The sequence below is a fragment of the Adiantum capillus-veneris genome, chromosome 25 (assembly GCF_014529385.1).
Source record: "Adiantum capillus-veneris isolate H3 chromosome 25, ASM1452938v2, whole genome shotgun sequence".
In the NCBI taxonomy this organism is placed as follows: domain Eukaryota; kingdom Viridiplantae; phylum Streptophyta; class Polypodiopsida; order Polypodiales; family Pteridaceae; genus Adiantum; species Adiantum capillus-veneris.
In genome coordinates, this window is record NC_140955.1 from 44,871,037 (window position 1) to 44,883,345 (window position 12,309).

Consider the following 12,309-nt stretch of genomic DNA (forward strand, 5'->3'; position numbering starts at 1 on the left):
CACACACACACACACACACATCCCAATAGAATTAGAGCACTCCTAAGTTTTTTAAACATGGGTTAGCACCTCATGAAAAATAATGTCTATGAGAAGCTTCCAATCTTGGTATCAAAGAACGCTTTGCAGCATCTATTAAGAGGTCGTATCATGCATCACTTTTATAAATGCAATAGACTATACATGTAGAAAGAGAGTATTGATAGTGTTCCACTTGGAAGAGAAGATAGCCCTATGAGAATAGAGGCATTGTTTCCTTGGCCGCAACAACGCGCGGGTCACATACTAGTTTGATTTAGAATGTAAAAGTGAAAGGTAAGCCGCAAGTACTGTGATGGTATAAAATGAAAAAACTTAGTTTTGACTTCTTAGTTTTATAAAAAAGTCACAATACTTAGTACTATATCTATATTTATATTATTTAAACTTTTTAGCAAGGCCTCACTCCAGACTTCAATGTTGAAGGGTGATTACTTTTGTTTTTGTAAAGGGTGGTTCTACTTCGCATTTTGAAGGCTGTAAAGAACACCGAGCAATATATGGCATGGGCGTGGTTAAATGGGATCAAGGGTGAAGGTGACAGATCATGACACACATGCATCATAGGCCATGCGATTGGCACCCAAATTTACAAACTAGTCTGCACTTACAATGTAATGCATATGAGTACCATGATCTTCAGTGAAAGCATATAAGAGTGGTGGTTAGAGCCCATGCCCTGAATAGGGCAGGTCATGGCTTTGACGTGCAAGGTGCAAAACAATCTTCACTAGCTCAAATTTACTTGCTGGCCTGAATTTACTTTTTTGCCGTGAATTTACTCGTCGACAATCCAAATTTAACAATCCAAATGACCCCCAACGTCGATCCCATTGGGATGTGCCCGGGCTAGATTGTGCGGAGCATAAAGAACTCCCTTTTCCTTTCTAGCCTTGAAATTTATACTTGAGCTTCAAAAAATTTAGAACTTTCAAAGATTTCACGTATTATATAATGTTGAGCTAAAATCTCACACTTGGCATCTTCATGTATAATTTTCCTTCTAGCCCCACAAATGTGCACATTGCATGTTGTAGCTTTGCACAAAGGGTTCAGAGTCAAATGATCTTGGAGTTGATTGACGCTACCTACACCTTATGTAGGAGAGAGAGAGAGAGAGAGGGAGAGAGAGAGAAATAGGGCCTGCCAAAAAATATTTTTTGTGATCAAAGAAATCTTAAAATAAAAAATTGGAAAGTTTTGTCAATTTTCTTCATTAGCAAGCTTGAAATCTAACCAAAAAATTTGTAATTTTAGTGGCACAATTACATTAATCCTGGCTTATTGCAAACATTGGGAGTCTCAAATAGCCCCAAAGCAGAAGAGTATGATAGACATAGAAAAGTTGAATACCCAGTACATCCACGATCACTCTCTCACCACCTCGAGCACACTTATCGAACATCTGCTACACCCTTGCATGGGACACAGGTGTATGTGTGTGTGTGTGTGTGTGTGTGTGTGTGTGAGAGAGAGAGAGAGAGAGAGAGAGAGAGAGAGAGAGAGAGAGATGAGCCTTAGAGGCATCCATGTGTCACTTCAAGGGTTACTCTACTTTTCCTTTTGAAGGCCATAAAGAAACTCCAATCCTCAAATCTAATACTTTGATATCTATACTACTTATTTATTGAGCTTGAGAAATCCTTGAGCACACTCAAGCCTTCCATGCATCAAAAAGTGCTCTCTCTCTCTCTCTCTCACACGTGCAAGTGGGTGAATCACCACTTTTTTAAGGAATATAGAACCTCACAGGCATCAACAATCGAAATGGCTATCTCTATTATTCCCATGCCACTACTGGTTATGAAGCATGAGGTTGGCTAATTAGCTTGCAAGAGAAGTTAGAGCCACACCGCCACAAGTCTAGGGCTCCTGGTCCCAACTCGGTGGCCACAGCTCTCATGTGTGTGTGTGGGTGGGGAGAGAGAGAGAGAGAGAGAGAGAGAGAGAGAGAGAGAGAGAGAGAGAGAGAGAGAGAGAGAGAGAGAGAGAGCACGCGCGTCCAGTCCCCATGGCAGTTGTGTTAGTTCCCTTTCAGTGCTTCTTCTCTGCATGCGACGAGATTGGCCTTGCGACTATGCTTTTTGGCCTTTCATTTCAAAGCTCCTTGCCACACAAGTGGTGTCATCGGTGACTGCTCTTCTTGCGCCATGCTCAACTACGCGATGGACGTTAAGAGAAGAGGAGGTCCTTCCTACACACTCACAACATGTCTTCCATTGGAATGCGTAAGCTATTATGGGAACTATTATGTTACCTTTCCAAGCAAATGGACACATACTTAGAAGTGGAAGCAAGATAGGCAAGTGTCTATGTGTTACCATGATTGAAAAATCAGGCCATGTTGATATAGAAAGCCCTAAAAGAAAAAACTCATGTAATGAAGAGTGAGTTTATACTCCTATGGGATCTTAGGTGTCTTTTGAAGAACTTGGAATTGTTTACAAACTAAGGTCTATGAGCTCAATATTCAAGTGAAAAACCAAGTTTGGTGCCTACGCATAGGTACTATCTCAAGAAAGGGAAAGATAACTCAAAGATAATAGTAAGCTCATGTATGTATAAAAGGGAACTAAGTAAAAGGGATATGGATTAGGTAAGGCAGGGAGCCAACCAAAAAGATACCTCATATGGAAATATGTCAATATGTGAAAGAACAAGAAGGATGTTTCTATCAGTTATGACAATATGTAAGAGGTCCATGTGAGGCATGGTGACATATTCAAGCCAATAGTGAGGCCAGGCATAAGAGAGAAAACATATGGCAAAGTAGGTTTGTGATAGTTTAATTTATAATCAAAGTGGACTAAATTGTAGCAAAGCGTGGATGTGCATTTCCGTGTAGCCATAAAGATTGAGTACAATCCATCAAATGGATGGTGGCAAATAAAAATTCACAAAGGAGAAATGGTGGCAAGCTAATAAAATTTGTGTTTCTTGCTTATCAAAGCTACTCTATTGAGATCAAGATGTACATAGTGTGAGGAAGGTTTAGAATATTCTTGGCTAACATGGGTGAATCAGATAAGTTGGTGGGAATGTGGGATCTGGATGCTTCACGAATGATCATAGGTTGTGACTTATTGCATGCCTAAAAAAGAGCAGACGCTAAACTTTACCATTGAAATATGAATCGTATAAAACAATATGCTATTCATAGATATTGACATTATGGTGAGAGCATTGAACCCTCTAAAAATACCCTTTTCTCTTTCACATCTTCTTTCTTTACTATTAAATAACATAGTTGACAAGTTTTATAGTGGTTCTTATAAAAATACGAAGACATGTTTTTCTTTTTTTTGCATTACCCATTGCATTGAAATTATTGCAATGGTCTAAAGTAAGAGCATAGGGAATTAGAATGCATTAGACCCTTGGCATTGACATGATACACACCATCAAAAGTTTACTTGGATACTAAAACATGGCCCCTTCATCACAAATGTGGTGACCGCCCATGCCAAGCAAGGTACTCACATTGAAGCAATCATTGCAACACTTTTGGGGTGTGTGTATGTGTGTGTGTGTGTGTGTGTGTGTGTTACCATATACATGTGGTAGTGATGTGTGTGAACACATCACTACCACATGTACGAACACACCAGGACCGTCGGGGCATTTTTTCCCTCTTTAGGAGGTTTTTTTCCCCCGTGCATTGTATATACACCCATCACTCTAGGGCTATCTATCTTTCCATTGCACACTAAGTAACACACTCTCTATTGTGGGCCTTGCACTCCCTTTGTCTTCTCCAAGCTGTGTGTGTTTCTCTGCAACCCTAATTCCAACAATTGATATCAGAGCAGATCACGCCCTCTCGGGCTTAGTTGCTAGCTGCTCCAGCACACGCCTGCTTACTTTCTCCGATTTCAGTGAGCTTTGGCGAGCGTTCGCAGGTCGACAAAAATTTTAGTGAGCTCTGCTCATAATTTTGATTTGGGCTCATTTCGGCCTCCGTTTCCACTATAGGCAGTACTGCACATGCTATTTCGTGATTTTGTGCAGAATTTTTGTCAGTGCCGTTTTTTGCGTAACAGGTGCCTTATAGTCTTCTATGGTTTGTGCTATATAGCACAGGTTGTTCCTGCTCCATTTCTCCTATTTTCGAGCAGTTTTCACATCAGGTGCAACATTTACCATGGCTGACAACAACAACACATATGTGTTCAAGATGTTTGCTACTGAGGACAGGTTGGATGGGGACAACTACCCTATGTGGGCTTATATGATGCAACATGTTCTTGTGTCAAAGGGTGTCTGGAACATTGTGCAGGGCATTGATGTACGTCCTGGTTCTCAGGATGTAGGCGATGTTGAGGATGTTGCAGGTCTTGCTGCAAGGATTGCGGCTGTTAGAGTTGTTTTGCCTACGGCAGAACAAGCTTGTTGGGATGTTAAGGATGCGCAGGCTCATGCATTGATTGCGTTGTCTGTGAAGCGCACCATTGTTCCTCACATCCGTTCAGCAAAATCTGCAAAACAGGCTTGGGATATTTTAGCAGGTCTTTATGCACGCCGCAATGAGGCTAAAATTTCTTTGCTGCGTAAGCAGCTGGAGTCGAAGATTATGCATGAGGAAGATGATATGGACACTTTCCTTGCTAGTGTCAAGGATATCAATGAGAAGCTTATTTTTGCAGGTGAAGTCATTTCAGACAATTCCCTTGTGCAGACTGTTCTTGATGCCTTCCCAGATTTTTACCAGACTTTTTCTAGTACTTGGAGACCGATGACCCAAGGAAATCATGAAGTTGTCAAGTTTGATGCATTATGCATTATGCCTCTTATCTAGTTCAAGGAGTTGGAAAGATTGTGCTCACTGCTGCTAATGGCAGTTCTTTCACACTTGTTGATGCAATTTATGTACCTGGGATCAAGAAGAATCTCTTATCTGTATCCGCACTTGCTAGACTTGGACTTGTAGTCAAATTTGTGGATGACAGATGTACAGTTCATGATCTCAATTTTGTAGATGAAATTGTTGCATCTGGGCTTTTGTGCCGTGGGCTGTATAAGCTCACTTTGTATGACAAGTGTGGACAAAATTTTGCAAATGCTGTTGCAGATTCAAGGGCTATTTCAGATGCAAAACTTTGGCATGCACGTTTTGGTCATCTGAATTTTGCCAGTTTGCTACGTTTGCAGAAATCTGATATGGTTGCTTCTTTGCCGCCTCTTGAAGCACCTGTCAAACATGTTTGTGAAGGCTGTATTTTGGGTAAGATGCAGCGTTCTAAATTTCCAAAGGATGGTTCAGTTCGAGCCACATGCAGGTTGCAACTTATGCATAGTGATGTTTGTGGGCCCATGCAAACTCCGTCCTTGGGCAATTACCTGTACTTCGTGACTTTCATTGATGATTACTCCAAGCATGCATGGGTATTTCCGCTTAAAGCGAAGTCCAAAGTTTTTATGTGCTTCAAAAAATTTCTGGCTATGGCTGAAAATGTCTCGAAATGTACTATGGGCACCCTCCATTCTGATCGAGGGGGGGAGTATATATATCATGAATTTAATGTATTTTTAGCTAGTCGTGGGATAAAACACCAATGTACAGTGCCTTATACACCTCAATAGAATGGTGTTGTTGAGAGGAAAAATAGGTCACTGACGGAAATGGCACGATGTATGGTCAAAAGTCAAGCTTTGCGGCATTCTTTTTGGCTTGAGGCCATCATGTGTGCCACTTATGTACTTAATAGGTGTCCTACGAAAGCTTTGCAGTCTATTACTCCATATGAAGCATGGCATGATAGAAAGCCTTCTATTGAGCACATGCATATTTTTGGCTGTTTGGCATATGCTTTGGTGCCACAAGTGCAGCGTAGAAAATTGGATGATAAGGCCGTCAAATGTATTTTTGTTGGTTATAGTGCTGAAATCAAAGGATACAGGTTGTATCATCCGCAAACAAAACGTATTCTGGTTTCACGGGATGTAGTGTTTGTGGAAGATTCTGTTCAGCCCTTGCTGTCATGTACTAGAGACAGTAATGTAAGCTCACAGGACATTTATGACACTTTGTTGCCTCTTTTCAGTGGTGGAAATACGAATGTAAGTTCCAATGAGGCAAATGTACAGCCTATGGGGGTTTTTGAAAATGTTTTCGATCAGCCTATTAGTGATGCAGAAGTACATGATGTACTTGATGAGGAAAGGGCTGAAAATGAGCAAGCTAGAGGTATGCCAAAATGGCTGGTGCACACTTTGTGTGACAGTAAATTGGATGCACCTTTGTCTAGTCGTACTCGTTCAGGCTCTCTCCATGAATCTTATGAATCAAATTGTTATGCTTTGGCTGTGTCTAGCTTACATGATGGTGAGGAGCCTCTGACTTTTGATGAAGCACAAAATTCAGAAAATTGGATGGCTGCCATGCAATTAGAATATGATGCACTTATAGAAAATGACACATGGACTTTATGTGATTTGCCTCCTGGCAAAAAGGCCATTGGTATGAAGTGGGTTTACAAGTTGAAACGCAAGCCGGATGGTGAGATCGATCACCATAAGGCTCGACTTGTTGCAAAAGGTTATGCACAGCAAAAAGGCATAGATTATGAAGAGACTTTCCCTCCCACTTGTCGTATGACTACTGTACGTTTTCTATGTGCATTGGCAGCTCATTTTGGTTGAGATGTACATCAATCAGACATTGTTACTGCTTTCTTGAATGGTGACATATTTGAGGAAGTTTATGTAACGTAGCCTCGCAGTTTTGTCATAAAAGGACAAGAGGACAAAGTGTGCAGATGTAAGAAGGCTTTGTATGGGTTGAAGCAATCTCCTTGTGCATGGTATGAGAAAGATGACACTCATTTCGTCAAACGAGGCTTTCGTAACAGTCCAACAGAAAGCACATTGTATGTAAAGCGTGAGGGTGATGTACTTCTCATTGTGGTTCTTTATGTTGATGATTTGCTGATCACTGAACCAAATGAGAGACATATTTCTAAATTTAAGGCTGATTTGAATGCTACTTTCAAGATGAAAGATTTGGGGCTGTTGCATCATTACTTGGCTATACAGTTTAAGCAGTGTGATGGTGGCATTGCCTTGTGTCAGAAAAGTTACATAGAGACATTGCTATGTAAGTTTGGACTTGAGGATTGCAAACCTATTGCCACTCCCATGGAAATAGGTTTGAAGTTGAGTCTACATGATGCTGGTGATCCTGCTGATGTCACTCTTTACCAAACTGTTGTTGGCTGCCTCATTTATGTATGCAACACGAGGCCGGATATTCAATTTGCAGTCTCACAGGTCAGTAGATTTATGCATAGCCCAGGGTCTAAGCATTGGCAGGCTGTCAAGAGGATTTTCCACTACCTTAGTGGCACTTTACATCTTGGCTTGTTTTATCCCAAGGGGGGATCATTGCCGCCAGACTTACATGCTTTTTCGGACTCAGATTGGGCTGGTTGTTTTGACACACGAGTGTCCAAAAGTGGCTTTTGTTTCATGCTTGGCAGTTCATGTATATCATGGTTGAGCAAGAAGCAACCTACTGTGGCCACTTTGAGTTGTGAGGCTGAGTACAGGGCAGTCTTCACAGCTACGGTTGAGTGTGTATGGCTCAGACGCCTTATGGTTGATTTGGGTGTTGGACAGGACACTGCCAACACTATCTACACTGACAGTCAGAGCGCATTGGCAGTTGCGAGGAACCCAGTTTTTCATGCTCGCACAAAGCACATTGATGTGCATTACCACTATGTCAGGGAGAGGCTCTCATCAGGAGAGATCAGCTTGGCTTATGTGCCTACACAGGACAACCTTGCAGATCTTTTCACAAAGGCATTGTCTCGTGAGAAGCTTGAAGCTTTCAGCAAAGCTTTGGGCTTACTCCCCTTTGTGGACTGATCCTGTCCTCAGGGCATGGCACTTCCCTTTACTCATGTGCCAGCTCTTGTTCACCGCATCACTCCAGGGGGGATTTGTTACCATATACATGTGGTAGTGATGTGTGTGAACACACTAGGACCGCCGGGGCATTTTTTCCCTCTTTAGGAGGTTTTTTTCCCCGTGCATTGTATATACACCCATCACTCTAGGGCTATCTATCTTTCCATTGCACACTAAGTAACACACTCTCTATTGTGTGCCTTGAGCTTCCTTCGTCTTCTCCAAGCTGTGTGTGTTTCTCTGCAACCCTAATTCCAACAATGTGTGTGTGTGTGTGTGTGTGTGTGTGTGTGTGTGAGAGAGAGAGAGAGAGAGAGAGAGAGAGAGAGAGAGATTTGTTATTCTCTCTCTCAAAGAGATTTAAACTCATGCTCATAATTTGTTATTTCTATTATCTCTCTCAAAGAGATTTAAACTAACATTCATAGTTTGTTATTTGCTATTCTTTCTCTCATAGAGATTTAAACTCTCATATTCTGTTGTTTGTTATTCTCTCTCTCAAAGATATTTAAACTAATGGTCATAATTTGTTATTTCTATTATCTCTATCAAAGAGATTTAAACCAACATTCATAATTTGTTATTTGTTATTCTTTCTCTCATAGAGATATAAACTCTCATATTATGTTATTTGCTATTCTCTCTCTCTCTCTCTCTCTCTCACACACACACACACACTTTTTTTGTAACTCTCTCTCTCTCTCTCTCTCTCTCTCACACACACACACACACACACACACACACACACACGGAATGTGGTCAACATACAAAGCACTCCTTGGCTGGCCCAACCTCATTGTACACACACAGAGATTACTGCAATCTACACATTCGGCAACACTTTAGCACTTCAAACCAACTTGAGCAACTGTAAGAGAGAGAGAGAGAGAGAGAGAGAGAGAGAGAGAGAGAGAGAGAAAAGAAGAAGAAGAAGAAGAAGAAGAAGAAGAAGAAGAAAGAAACATTACATAGAGCAAGTCACACCTTTAAAGTGGTGGTCACGTGAGGCATAGTTATTAGTAATTGATTATTGTGCCTACTATGCTTTATTTCAAGAAATTCAATGATTATTGAGCCTATTCCATGGTCGCACAAAAAGACTGAGCCAAAACTGAACCTGTGTTGCTGCCACATGGCAGTTGAGCTCCAACCACGAGCCGGTAGTTGGCCTTGGATGCCCCTCACGACAAAACATCTGCTCTGCATGTGCTGCAACTGCCATGGCTGTGTAACCGGCTCTCTCTCTCTCTCTCTCTCTCTCTCTCTCTCTCTCTCTCTCTCTCTCTCTTAAAGAGGTGAAAACAACGTCGTCGACATGCGCACGCTTAAAAAAAGCAAAAAAAGAAAAGGTACATGCGATAGGCCTTTGCAACTATGCCAATCTTAGCATATTTACAAGAGCCTTGGCATAGTAGAACTGAGATCCTTCACTCATGAGGCTCAGATATCAACCCAAATTACTTATAACTAAGCCTCGTGTGACCACGCCCTTTCTATAGTTGTTCCTAATCCACGATGTTAGGGACACCTAGCCCATGGGGCCTTGCCTTTGCTTTTAGAACCACAAATCCCTTAGAGAACCTGCAGTTTTGCGACTCTTCTTTTAGAATTTTATGACTGCAGCAAAGTGCGGGTCACATAATAGTAATATGGAATGTCACCCAAAAGACATACCAAAATAATGATTTGCACTTTGAATGGTTAATAGTTGTATCGTGGCAATACTCCCAAAACTCCCAATGGCACTTTAACAGCTTTAAGCTCTCCATCTACCTCTATCAGATCACGAATCTTGGCATAGCCCTTTGATTCTATCATAGGCACAACCAGTCTCAAGCCAATGACATAATCATGGACCACTCCACCTCTTCCTTTAAAGGAGCTTCCATGAGTCCCCGTGCTAATTAAGCTAGCAATGCTCACACCCTCCCATAATGACATAGTACGAAGAGCAAGCCCATATGAGGCAACACCATGAAGGAACTATTGAGTGCCAACTCCGTATCAAGGGAGACTGTCATTTGCTTCTTGTCTATATTACTCTTTTAAGGAAGGGCTAGGAAAATGCTACCCTTCAGAAGAATTGTAGGAAATTTGAAAAAGATGGTTGTATTGCCTTCCAATCTGCAAAGGGGAGTTTCTATACACGGGCACCCTCATTTTCCTCATTTTGAGGGATGGCGTGAGTATCCATCAATCAAATTGAACGAAAGATAGTTTGCAAAATGTTAAAAGCTTAAAGATCTGGATAAAAAGAACCTTAAAGATTTTCAAAAAGCAAATTGAGAGAGTAGCTTGACTTTGCCTTTGGGAAAGGAAACAAGGAGAGGACATCTTCTTCAAGCATCATCATGACTTTTAGTTGATAAGTTGATATGACTATCATTACCTCAAGTGTCTCCCACCCGAAGCATAATTCTAGTAAATTCTATATATATATATATATGCTTATTTATATTTATATATATACACACATATATATATTAACGAGTTCTCTTTATTTAACCTTTCACTTCACAACCTCACATGACTTGACTTTTCTATAGCTTGATTCCATTTAGTGTTCGGGAACATCTCTTTTATTAAGCGATCGTTAGCTGAGTTTTCTCCTGGCGAAGAAGAAAACACAAAATACTAGCAATTTTTTAAAAATTTTGCATGATTTAAGAATTCTTTTCACATATTTCACCGATTTTTCTTCCCTTGATCATGGTGTGTAACCGGCTAGTGTCGATTTTCAACCGGCTCAAGGTGAAGCTAAGGCAATCCTTTCCTGGACATCGATTCTTGTTAAACTAAATCTAATGATTTTAACACTTTCTTATTGTTTTAGAAAACCACTATGGTCCTTTCACTTGTTTTTAAAAGTAAAGTGGTAATCAACATATATTATGCTTAAAAAAGTGATAAAATCACGAGTCCTGTCAATGAAAAGGCCACAATATGAGATAACTTTACCAAAAACACTTCTTCGAGCTTAAGGTTTCTTTCTCACAAAAACTATCCTTTGTGGACAATCAAACCAACGATTGATGAGATGATAAAGCAACACATCATATCGAGTTGGTGTTTGGATGAATCAAAGCCGATGAGGAAACTCGTCTATGTTTAATGCTTTCTTTTGGACTTTATGGAGTTCCAAATCAAGTATCATGTTGAAAGCATGTATAATTCAATGTGCTGCTAAGCTTCATTAAAAAGCCAAGCCTTTCACAAAAGAATGGAGATGAGTCTTGATCTCTCTTTTGCAAGTGCCCACATGGGTAGAACATATTAACTAACTGATGGTTTAAAAATCAAATAGTCAATTATGCATCATATAAATATGTTTGACAGCTTGCTAAACCAAATATTGCTGCTTAAGTTTTTACAACCCTCAAAGTGTTTAGTAGCAGTACTACTCATCATCATGCACTTATTTGATAATTAAGCAGCAACAAGTTGGAATCATGCATATATATTTTGAGTTCTTGAATGATTGCCTCCTCCATGATCATCACACTGTGATAGTAACTCCCTTGGGCATAGGGACTACCGATCATGTCGTGGGCTGCTTGAAAGGAATCTCTTAAACACAATCACATGCGATCTACAAGTATTGCAAGATTTTGCATTAACTATTTCCACGATCTACTTGTATAAGCTATGGATCTAATAACTCATATGTACACCTCTCATTCACAAGCTACCATACCCATGTTAAGTATGGAGCCTGATTAACCCTTGTAATTTTTTGTATTAAAAACGCATATTTGTAAGGGCCCCGTTATGAGGAGAATCCATCGTGCGTAAAGAAAAATCACTCACCGAAAACCAAAATCACTCGTTGGAAACCAAAAATTTCACGGCTAGTCTCGAGCAGGAATATTATGGCCGAACGGCGGTCGAAAAGTGGTCAAAAAACGACCGACCGGTGGTTGAAAGTCAATGGTCGGTGGCCAATTTCAAAGGAGGACTTGTCTTCTCAAGGGCAGCCACACATAGGTGGATTGGAGGGTCCGATTGGGACTTATCTACACAAGGACGGCTACACATGGCTGCCTCACATGAGAGAGGGCAACCCTTTTGGCCTATAAAAGGAGGCCTCTTGTACACACAAAAATGGATTGTGAAGCATTGTGGTGCAATGTGAAGTTTATTTGAGCTGGTGAGAGTGAAGCATGGCGGGAGCTCCAAAAGGGTATAATCACTTCTTGTTTTGAAGTACTAAATCCATTGAGTGGTTGCTTTCCCGTGGATGTAGCCCACATTGGGTTAACCACGTATATCGTGTGTACTCTCTCTCACACACACACACTCTCTCTCTACTCTATAATCTCTTGTCATGTGTGAAAATTATCTCTCTCCATTAAGTAATCTATT

General features: G+C 40.7%; 1 pseudogene; it reads right to left on the reverse strand.

Annotated features, from left to right (window-relative positions):
* The window catches only part of LOC147424805 (uncharacterized), a 19,181-nt pseudogene extending 10,012 nt beyond the window's left edge, over window positions 1-9,169 (reverse strand).
* Window positions 9,170-12,309: the final 3,140 nt, after the last annotated feature.